General features: G+C 21.8%; 1 pseudogene; it reads left to right on the top strand.

Annotated features, from left to right (window-relative positions):
- Positions 1-12,329, top strand: part of LOC145839289 (uncharacterized) — a 29,617-nt pseudogene that overhangs the window by 1,361 nt on the left and 15,927 nt on the right.

Genomic DNA, 12,329 nt, shown 5'->3' with positions numbered 1-12,329 from the left:
TTAATCATCAGCCAGTTAAATTCAAAATAAAAAGCACTGTACTAAAAAAAGATGCAAAATTTATGCAAAAAAATAGTATGACGTAATATTGTGCATTACAGAAATTCAGTACAAAAATCGATCTTCCATCTAGCTAGTTAATAACTAAAATTCACTAATACAAAGTTGGTCAATTTTATAATCTTTAAGTAATAGTTTTGTTCACAACAATACTAATAAGTTCAATGCTAAAGCCTGTGTAGTATACCCTTTTACTATTTTCAAAATCATTTTCGATTTAATGATTCGTTTGTGTGAAACTATATAAACTTCAAGTAATTAAATAATAAATTTTCACCAGTTATTTGACCAAATCTTTTTATTTAAAAAATAATATTAATCGTTTTACTGTGTGTTTAAGAGTAATAATGATGGCTTGAAGTTTAATAGATTTTATGTTTAGCTATCTAAAAAAATATGTTCTATCATTTTTATAAACATTCTAGAACAAAAATGTTAAATGAGTGTTTTTAGCTTAAAAATTGTTAACTATGAAATATTTCATTCATAGTTCTTGTCGTTATTAACTTGTTTTTTAACAAACTTTTATTTTTTAACATAAAAAATTACTGAAATCAATCTGAATTATGAAAATCTGATTAAATACTAGTAATTCAAAATAGCAACATTAAAGTTGTTTAACAAATAGTAAATAACAAAACTTATCGAAAATTAAAAGGAAAAATTAAAGTTTAACATATTTTTTAAACTATTTGGCATTCTGATATTTTTTTTTCTATCTTATTAATCGCTAAGAAACAAAAAACCAAATTAATTTGTTTCTTAGATAGACTTTTAAATTATTCTTAAAGCTACAGTAAAAGAGTATTACTTGATTATACTTAATTAGTTTTTAAGTGATAATTATTTTGTTTTGCGTTAAGTTGTTCTTTGTAGATTTTAAATATATTATGTAAAAATTGGTACTAGTAAATTGATATAAAAATAGTTATTTTGTTTAAATGATGCTTAAAAGCAATAATTTTTCAAATTTTAGTAAGTATTATTTTTCGTATAGATTTTTAAAATTAAAAGAATAGCGATTAAAAATAATTTGAAATAAATTGATTGTTCTTAAAAGGTAAAAGGCTTACGATAGTAATCTAACTTATATATATACAATACAAAACATAAAGAGTTTGTGCGAAAATACAAATGTACACTAAAGGGTAAAAAGTATGTATTTAATAATTGCAATTTTAATTTTTTTTTATAACTAGTGCTTTTTTGAACTAGTGCTTGTCCTACATCATTTTATTTAACACTATAGATTATAAAACTGTATCAAAAATTAATCGAAACTCAAAGAGGTTTTGGTGAAATTAGAGAATCAATACTTTAATGCTGATAAAAAAAACCAATAACTAAGCTTTATTTTTGTTTAAATAAAAGTTGTTTAATGTTTTAATCCCTACTAAAAAAATTTAAAACACATTAGAAAGTTTTATGGATTTTAATTAAAGGTTAAAATTGTAAAAGTAGGTAATATTAATAATAGGTAATATTTACAACCTTACTTATCTTTTATAGTTTCTATCTTGAGTTTCTAACTTACACAAATACATTTAGTTGTGATGTTTGTGAAAAATCCTTCACAAGAAAAATAAACTTGAACCTACATAAAAAGATTCACTATTAAGCCATTTAAATTTGATGTTTGTGACAAAAGTTTTTTTTTCAGAAATATTATTTAACTCAACATGTGTTAGTGCATAGCGGTAAAAAAGATTTCAAATACGAAGTTTGTGATAAAAAAATTTCACAAAAAAGTAATTTAAAAAGACATATGCTAGTACATAGTGGTATAAAAAATATTCAATGTCATGTATGTCATAAATATTTATCACGAAAAGGTCATTTGAAACCCCACTTAGTTACTCACACTAAAGAAAAGCTGTTTAAATTTTAGTTATGTGACAAAAGATTTACAATGATATATAGCTTGAAGACACATATGTTAGTTCATTCTGGTATAAAATAGTTTCAATGTGAAGTTTTTGACAAAAAGTTTTTTCAAAAAGGTAATTTAAAACGTCATATGTTGGCTGATACAAAAGAAAGGTTAACGAATGTGATATTTGCAAGAAAGAGTTTACTTTAAAAGAAGTTCAGTTACGCATTTTAGAATTCAATTAGTTGAGAAACCTAATGGATGTGCAGAATGTTGAAAATGGTATACTACTAGTTTGGAGAGATGTAAGCACTTACGTACTTGTCAAAAGAACCTTGATAAGAAGCAACAATCCAAACTGAAGTGTAAAATACAGAAAATCATTGTTTATGACTATTTGCAGTAAAGTTTTTTGTGTATTTAAACCTATTTTTTACAATCTTTTTTTTACAACATAATAGTTTTAGTCGTTTTAAATGAATATGCTTAGTATATAACAGTTGAAAAATATTTGCAACTTTTGTCACTTATGTATAAATTATTATTGGTTAAATAGTAGTTTTAAAAAGTGTTCTTTATAAACTCTTAATCAGGATTGATCTTACCCAACTCTAAAAAACGAAAACAAAACTATATATTTTTTAAGAGTTTTTTTATTAGTTTTACTGTGTGCTTATGTAATTTTTATATAAATCAACATTTTTCGAATTACTTTTTCTTTGAACTTAATATTTAAATGAAAAAAAAAATATCAATAAAAATTTCTCTATATGGTTTTAAGTTTTGCACGACGTGATATCGTAGCAGTTGCCACATGTAAATAAAAACTCAACTGAAAATGCACCGGTTGCATTTTTTTTGCGAATCCTATCGTGCTTATAAAATGGAGCGTTTTATAATCATTGATATTTATACTATTTTTGTTATTAGTAGAAAAAAAAAATTCATCAAAGCTTTTAAACGGCTTCATGATATTTAACTCAGTAATAAAATTAAAGCTTACATTAGTATTGTCGAATTAAATGCGAAACCGTCTGAAAAAAATTAACAAAAAATTAGTATTGGTAAAAAAATTGTTTACAAATATTTATTTTTTGAAACAAAAATTAACAGACAAAGAAATGTACGTGATATTTAGATACATACTAGTAGACCAAAAAAAAAACTGTTTTGAAATAAGTTAATTTAGGCTTTTAAATGCAATTATAATGTTTTAATTATAAGTAAATGCATTAGTGTTGTCAATTTTAAATATAAAATATCTAAAAAGATTTTAGAAAATTTTTAATTCAGATTGATATAAACTTTTATTTTTTAACTTAAAACTTATTTTAAAAATTATGTGTTAATATTCAAACTTTTGTTTGCGTTTTTAAGAGTTGTTTTTTTCATTGCATTGAAAATGTCAATAAATTTATTGTTAACGATAGTTTGCTTTATATTTTAAAATTGACAGTTGTTTATGAGCTATAATATGGCTTTTGCAATTTGATATTTGAAACTGTACAACTGTCTGAAATAGTAGTGAATTCGCTTTTATTCTGACCCCGGATACAGTTTACTTTAATTCCGTATAAAACTAAAACGTAACATCCTTACTTTGAAAAAAAATACAAATTTTAATTTTTCGCTTTAAACGAGTTGAAAAATGTTTTAAATCAAAGAAACAAATAAGATGAAAAATTTAAAATTAAAAATTAATGTATGTATGTGTAAATTTAGGAAATTTGAAACTTTAAAAATAATAGACCATAATTTAGTAAAAAGTTTTTTTTAATTCAAATGCATACAATATCACATGTAATATATAATATTCCTTTTTCTAGAATAGTAAACTTTATAGATAACAAATTTTAAATAAAACTAAATAAAAAACAAGAGTTAAAAATTAAGAAAAATATTGTTAAAACACATTGAAATCAAAAACTCATTTTTTTCAATTTTACAGTACTTGTTGTCAACTTTAAAACATATCTGTTCTAATTTAACAACTGAAACTTGTAAATTTACAAAGCTAGTTTTTATTATAGTAATTTTAAGATTGAAACTTAAAATAGAAAACATACTTTTATTTGAATATTTAATTGACACTATGTTAAACTGTTTCTGAACTTTAAAGAAATATAACAAGCACACAAATACGCTATAACACGTGTGGCTATATATAAAAGTTTAATGGTTTTGAACTAAAACTAGCTTTGTGAGAAGAAGTACAGGCTTGTCGTAAATATAACTTAATAATAAAAAATGCAATGCTAGGAAACATATGCAATAATAGAAAATGTATAGGGTTATATAATAAGACTCAAAATCACAAAAACTAAATAGTTTCACAGATATAGTTAAGTTCTTTACATTACCTAATAGTTAGTTTTTAAATTTACTAAGATCAACTAATAATCAACGGTTGGTTTGTTTAAAATTATAAGAACATTAAATTTTGTAAGTATCACAAGAGTTATTTTATAACAATATATATTTTTTGACATTTTAAATTTATAAAAATAATTGCAAAAATAGATTCAAAAAAATAAAAGGTTGTGTAGATAGAACAATTTTATTGACCAGGAGTTGTAATTTTTTTTGCACAGTCTTTTTCAAATTTTTAATATGTAAAATTTCATGATAAGTTTATAGTTCTTTAAACTTTTATAATTTTACAAAATTAAAAACGCAATAAATGTTTATTGTTTTGAAATAACTGTTGAGATTTAATATAAATATAAATTGTGTAAATATCATTTTTTATAACCACTGAAAATTTTAAAGCATTTGTTTAAGTAATGAAGAAATAAAAAAACATAGATATTTTATCATATACGTTGCTGAACTTTTTATCTTTATATGAATATTTATACAAAATAATGTTAACCATAAATTTTATTAACAACTGAACATTCAGTATAATCTATTTTTTAACTTGTCAATTATAAATGCTTACCGCTACATACATTTAATGAGAAATGCGCAAAAATGATATCTAACTTAAAGTATATTAAAGTTAAAACTTTATCACTTAGGATCTTGATTTTTTTAGATACTATAAATAATCTAAATGTCTGTAAAGAATAAACTTGAACTTACATAAGTAGTCTTAAATGTTAGTTCAATTTAAGCCTAGTTTTTTGCTTAGCAAAACAAAACCTAAGTATAAATAAATGTATATAATTTTAATCTATTCTAGCTTTTTTTCTATTGAAACTATGGTGAGTTTAACATAAATTTTAATACTAAATGGTTTTGTTAAATAATCATAACCTTCTTAATTATAATTTTGTTATTAATATTTCATATAGTTTCTTTAACTGTTAGTAACTCTTAAAATATTTCAAAAACTATTGTTTATTAAAGTTTTTTTTTAGCTATTTTTAGTTTAGTTTATAACTTTTAGTCGCTTTGAAATAAACTTAAAACATAAATAGTAAATCATGAACTGTAAAATTTTTGAGCATTTGTTAAATAAAAATTACTTAAAAGTTTAAAAAATGGTATATATCCATAAAAAAATTATTTCACGTTTATTTAGTTTTTTAGAATTTTTACTAAATTAAAAAAAAAAAAATTGTTTAATAATATTTTTTTGTTTGAACCAAAACTATTTTTTATTATTAAACTAATTTTTTTTTCGACAATTGATTTCACGACAAAGTCTAAAAACGTGCTTATTTTTACAACCTTTTAATATTACTAAAAAAATTAGTTATTTAAAGTTATTTAAGAATAATACATCATGTATTTTTTGTTAAGAAATATATTTATACGGTATATTAAATACCGCACCAAAGTTGTTAGTTCCATAACATCAGAGTATTTTTATGTGTAGTTATAATAAAGTTGATGCTTAATTACTACATACCTTTGGTTCTTACATTTATATTAATAAAATATCTCCGCTAAATGGACATATTACAATCATAAAAACATTTAAAACTAATATATTAAAATTTTCAACCGCTTTAATAAAAAAATTCTTTTAACTTATAAATTGCACTATTTGTAAATTTATTCTTAAATTTATTCTTTAATACATTTATAAATACAGTATAAATTGTAGCAAGCTATTTTATTACACAAAGACTTTAAAAAATCTTTAAAATTTAAATAGATTATTTTGAATATAATGTATTTTTACTTTTGTTTAATGTATTTTAGTTTTTTTAAAACCAATGTTTATCATTATAAGTCTGTATTTTGGACATAGTGAAAGTTATTTACATAGTACAGTTAGAATACTTAAAATAAATTTAATGATAAACGAAAACTAAAGAAATCATTATATTGCATCAAATTTAAAACTGGACCGCTTAGTTTTGTGGTCACATTTAACAGTAACAAGAACAATTTATTAAAGTTAAAGGTACGCTTTAATAAAAGTAAATTTAGTTTGCTTATAATTTTGGTCGTGTAAACTCTTTATCTAAAGATCTTTATCTATAGATTTTCTTTTTATATTTTCAACATTTTTAGGAGAAACTTATCACAATTATAAATAAAAGAGGTAGTAAAAGAGAAAGATACTACTTACAATTTTTTGTTTTTATATTACATTTTTCTAACTCTACTAGCAATTTTAGATTGGAGATTTAGAAATGTAAGAAGATCTAGTTGTAATTATTAATTTTATTATCTTCAAAGTAAAAAATTGTAATCAAAAACTTTTAGCATGTATTAAAAATTTAGTTTGTTATAGATAGTTATACTAAATTGGCTGATACTACTAGAATCTTTGTTTTCTATTTCAAATTAAAAAAAAGAAGTTTAAATATATGTTTTTCCATTTCGAGATGCGGGCCAACTGTGTGTAATACATTCGTATGACTAAAATACTATTAATAAGTAACAGTATGTGAGTTTATTTATATAATAACGTCTTATGAAGTAAAAATATAAGTTAAACTTATTTTAGTTTAATAGATAATAAACGAAAACGTATATGAATTTAGTTGTTTATGTTTTAAGACTTAAAATAAATTTTAAGTATGTTTTTTATAAATATTTTTAGTTGAAACCACAAACGACTATAGTGTAAACTAATGTTTATTCAAAAATTACTTTTAAATTTTAAATAGTATGTGCAAGAAAATTAAATTTAATTTTGTAAACGACAGTTGCTAGTTGTCGTTAACTTTTGACTTATTTATATTTATACCAAGCAATCAACTTTTTTAGATAAAAACTATAAAACAAGTTTTGTTTATTTATGTTTTGAAATTTATTTTAAAAACAGTTTTTTCTAATAAATTACCATTATACTTGTTGTCTTTCGTGTTCTGCCTCGAAAGTTTAAAAACTGTTTTAGCTAAAACGGAATTAATAAAAAGTTTAATTTTTTAATGGAAACATTTTTTATACCACAAAAAAAAAGAAATATAAAATATATTTACAACCGAATAACCTTGTTTTGAACGTTTTTCCAGTATAGAAAAAAGTGACACAAAAACTAAAAAAAATATTTAAGTATTAGATTTTATATTACATAATGAGTTGTATACCTTTTATTTTCTATTGAAAAAAAACTAAATTAATCTACTTATTAAATTTGGTTTCACTTTTTGTTGAATCTTGATGTGTAATCAAGTAGACCATATTAACATGAAATAAATAAAATATATTAATTAAGAAATATTAGTTTTCATGTTAAAATAAAACTTAAGTTATTTATCGAAGTCAAAAGTTTTATAATTAAAAGTACATTGTTATTATACGATTAACGCGTGATATTCAAAGGTTAGCAAAGTTTATACATCTTTATAAGTAGTTGTATGCAGTTTTATTTATTATGTTTGGTTCTATCAATAGTTTTCAAGTTTGTTACTTTACCAATAACATTTTAAGCCGTTTTTTAATTCTATAAAATTTATCTTTTATTTTTGATTAAAAGGTCACTTTGACCAAATTTGCTTTTTCGTGTATAAACATCAAACTAAAATTTCAAGACAAAATTGAAAATAAAATAACATTATTGTATTTAAATTTATGTAAAGTTGAGTTTTGAAAAATTATTTTAATTAAGAAAATATTCTCTTCAGTTTTTAAAATTTATTTTAGTTTATAATAAAACAATTAAAATTACTTTTTAATAGTTATTACTTAAAGCCTTAATGTTATTACTGTTTTAATTATTATTACTTAACACCTGTTATAGATAGGAAAAACTTAATTGAAAATACAGATTTACCAATTCCGGAAAAGTTAAAAAAAATAAATTATAAAATTAAAACATTTTTTTCAAAGATAATCTATTTAATCATTAGCCCCAGCTAAAAAATTTTGCTTTAAAAATTTTATGTAGAATTTTTAGTAATATAATATAATACAAACCATTAAGCTAAACCTTTATAACTATTTAAGCAAGTTATAAATCTAAAACAAAACTTCAATTCGCCTAATTTATTTATCTTAAAATAAATAAGTACATTTAGAACTTGTTAATTACAGTAATGTTTAGTAAAATAAAATATTTAAATTAAAAAAGAGCTTAAAAATTTAAGATTAATATGTTTTTTTAATATAAATTATTTTCGTTAAATATACTAATTAAAGTATACACACAAACACTTTATTTAAGTTTTTTATTTATAAAAACAATGTGACCATTGTTTATTGTGATATTGAATGTCTAGAGTTGTTTATTTTAAGCGATATTTAATCGCAAATCATTTTTGATAAAAATTAATTATTAAACAAATATAAAATTTGGTTTATATAATTATTTATAGTTATTATAACATTACTTTAACAATGGAGTTGATATAAAATAAAGATTCTTAATATCCGGATACTTAGTTTAAAATAAAAATCTTCAAAGAAAATTTAAACCATCAAAAATAGTCTCAAATCTAAAAAGTTCTAAACTAGTAGTGATAAGTTTTGTTAACTTGTAAATAAATAAAGTTTATGTATCTATCAGAAGAGTTTCTCTTAACTTTGTTTATATATATATCAGGGGCGTGTTTTGACTGGTTTCCTGTTTCCTGTGAACCCCATGAAAAAAAAGAAAAGAAAAAAGAAAAAAACATTCTTAAAATATCACTAAAAACGTTGTTTATTGACTTTGCTTTGGTTGTTTGATATACTTTGAACTATAAATGTTGAATTAATAACACTGAAAGATAAAAAAGTTTCCTTAAAATAAGATGCTTCTTTTTTCCCAACTGAAATAAATTTATATAAAATTTTAATTGTGACGTCATAATAAGTAAAAGCTTTAAAGTAGCATTTTTTTCTAGGAAACTTCTTACTAAGATGCTCTTATTTTCCACTATAATTTGTTACTTAGTATAAATATATTTTGATAAAGTATTGTTTTTGAACTAGTAAGTACAATTTTACTTAAAAAATGTACATTACAATTACTAAAGTTTTAATTTACCAAGTTATTGTGTATAATAATGTTGTGTTAAGCTTTTGTACTTTAAAATTTAAATGTTTTGTTTATGTGTCAACCAACTGGGTTTAAACCTTGAAAAGTTCAGTTTAGAGAATTTTCAGATGATCTTTAAACCACTACACTTTGCTTGCAATTTATTCTTTTACCATTAAATTGTATTTTGATATTTTTTATTTAAGTTGTTTTTTTTTATACCTGTTGGCCACGAAGTTGGTTCTTGATTTATTGAAATTTTTAACTCTGAGAAATTACAAAATCATTATTAGAATTCCTGCACCATCAGGCAAATATTTAATTACAATTTAGAGATATTTTAATTTTGTTGTCTAAACTAAATTCTAAACATTTTTTAGTAATTACCTAGGATGATGTCGCACCAATATCAAGCTGAAATTTTATTGTGTTTAATATCTTTATGAACGATAATTTTTATGATTGATCTAAAATTATTCTTCGTTTAAAACAATGTATGTAAATACATATTTAGAATTAAATTCATTTGTTATAAACTAAAATAATTAATTAATTTTATTTTACAGTATAGAAAGGTTTATAAGTTATTGTATCATTTGCTTTATTTATAAGTTTTATTGGTTTTAGAATCAGGTTAATCATTTAGAATCTATTAAAATAATCAATTAAAACTAATGAACTTAAGTTGACTAACTAGTTTGTTAGAATCATATTCAAAATTCTATATTGTTTAATTGAATTAGTTTCCAGTTTTCTTAATCAAATATTTTAAAGGTATTTTAAGCAAAAAAAATAAAGACTTGTTTTGGTCAATGTCATTTTTTGTAATTAGATATGTTTTTATTATTACAACAGCTGTTTAAATTGTTAGACTGAATGAAACACATTATAAATATTTTGTTTTAAATTGTTAATTAAAGTCAATATTTCTGAGAGATCTTTATGAAGTAAAATTTTATTTACTTATTATGTTACCAGTTTTAGAAAATCATTATAAAACGTTTATCTAACCAAAGTTTTAAATAAAAACAAACAGACTAGTTAGATATGTTAAAAACGTACTCTGATTTTTAATCTTTGTTTGTAAGATTATTTTAAAACCTTTGGAACTAATTTTAATGTTTGAGAATTAGTTGAGTTTTTTTTTGTGGGATGAGTAATCTTGAAACTGAAAATAGGATTACAAAAGCTTTTGTTTGTAATGTTTGTAAAAAAAACTTCGCCAGTAAATCAAGCTTGAATAGACATAAAAGTATTCACACAGGAATAAAGCCGTTTAAATGTGATAATTGTGATAAACTTTTTAGAATGAAACATGCTTTGAAAAATCACATGTTAGTACATAGTGGGAAGAAAGAATTTCAATGTTTTGTTTGTCATAAAAACTTTTCACTGAAAAGTTATTTAAAGCCTCAATTAGTTACTCACACTAAAGAAAAACTTTTTAAATGTGAATTGTGTGATAAAAGTTTTACTACGAAAAATAGCGTAAAAAGACATATGTTAATTCATACTGGATCAAAAGGTCTTGAATGTGAAGATTGTGAAAAAATTTTTATGCACAATTATCATTTGAAAAGACACACGTTGACTCACACAAAAGAAAAAGCTCATGAATGTAGTATTTGTAAGAAAAAGTTTTCACGAAAAGGAAGTTTAGTTGAACACTTTAGAATTCACTTAGGAGAAAAACCTTATGGTTGTGCAGATTGTGGAAAATGGTATACTCAAGCTTCTAATCGAAATCAACATATATTAACTCTTCATAAAGAATTAAGTAAAGATCAACAATTAGCATTGAAGTGTAAAATACAAAGAAGCATTGTTTATGATTACCTGGTGTGAGGTGTAAACTAGTGGGATTTATGTTTTTATCTTTCAATGAGCACATAGTTATTCTATTAAGGATGTAATACAGTTTTTATCCATTGTTGACAAAGTTTTATATCATAAGTATTAGTTTTAATATTAAGATTTTTTTTAATTTTCTTAATTTAAAATGGTTAGTTCACAATACCAATTGCAACCAGCATATAAAAACTTATCCTAAGGATATGAGTATAAAGTATTAACTAGCATTGAATTGTAAAATTTAAAAAGTATTTTACTTGACTAACTTGTCTAGTCGAGAAACTTGTCTATCTAGTGCATTATTTCTTAACTATATAACATAAATGTACAATTACTGTGGATCATTTAAGTTTTTATATTTATTGTAAATATTAAGTAATGTAAAATTTTAAAAGATGTCTATATTTTACTTTAAATAAGTGTAAGGTTTCAGTAATGCATGTAATGCAGTTGTTTATAAGTTGTAAGTAGTTTTTGATGATAAAATAAAAGTTTTTCTTTCCCAAATACTTTTTTTACAAGGTAAATCTTGTCCAAGAATAATTGTATGGATGTGAATATATTCAGAAAAACAATGTTGAAAACTTTTATTATATATTTTACTAATAGTTAATATTTTGTCCTTTATTGTACATTAGCATCTTTGTAAGCTTTTTATATTTGTTAAGAAAATAGTTTTTCACAAAAGAAGATGGTAAACAAGAATCGACTTTTTTTAATATAGCATACTACTTCAAACATGTTTTAATCAATTTAAAAAACAAAAAGTATACGATTTATTCATATAAAAACTAAATTATTATACGCAAAACTCAAAATAAAAAAACAAGCACTTGCATGTGATATTTGACAAAAACATTATTTATAAAAATAACAAAAAAAAAAAAGTAAACACGAAAACACAATTTAACATTATTGAAAGTTTATTAGTCTGCAGTACGTCATTTGATAAAAGATCAGATGTAAACATTTGAAATTGTAATTTAAGAAAATAATTTTTCATCTATTATTGCTAATTGATAAAAAACAAAAAACTACTTAGTTTAAAAAACTTGATAATTTAGTTTATAATTTTATATGCTTTAAAATAGATAATATTGGAGCTTTTAAACTTCTATAGGTATAAGTAAACGTTTTCTATATTATAAATTCTATTTTTAAGGTAATTAAAAAAAATACAATGCT

The sequence above is a fragment of the Thalia democratica genome, chromosome 6, assembly GCF_965202585.1.
Source record: "Thalia democratica chromosome 6, ktThaDemo2.hap1.1, whole genome shotgun sequence".
Classification (NCBI taxonomy): Eukaryota; Metazoa; Chordata; class Thaliacea; order Salpida; family Salpidae; genus Thalia; species Thalia democratica.
The sequence above is the reverse complement of the archived record's forward strand: the minus strand, read 5'-3'. Positions and strand labels throughout refer to the sequence as shown.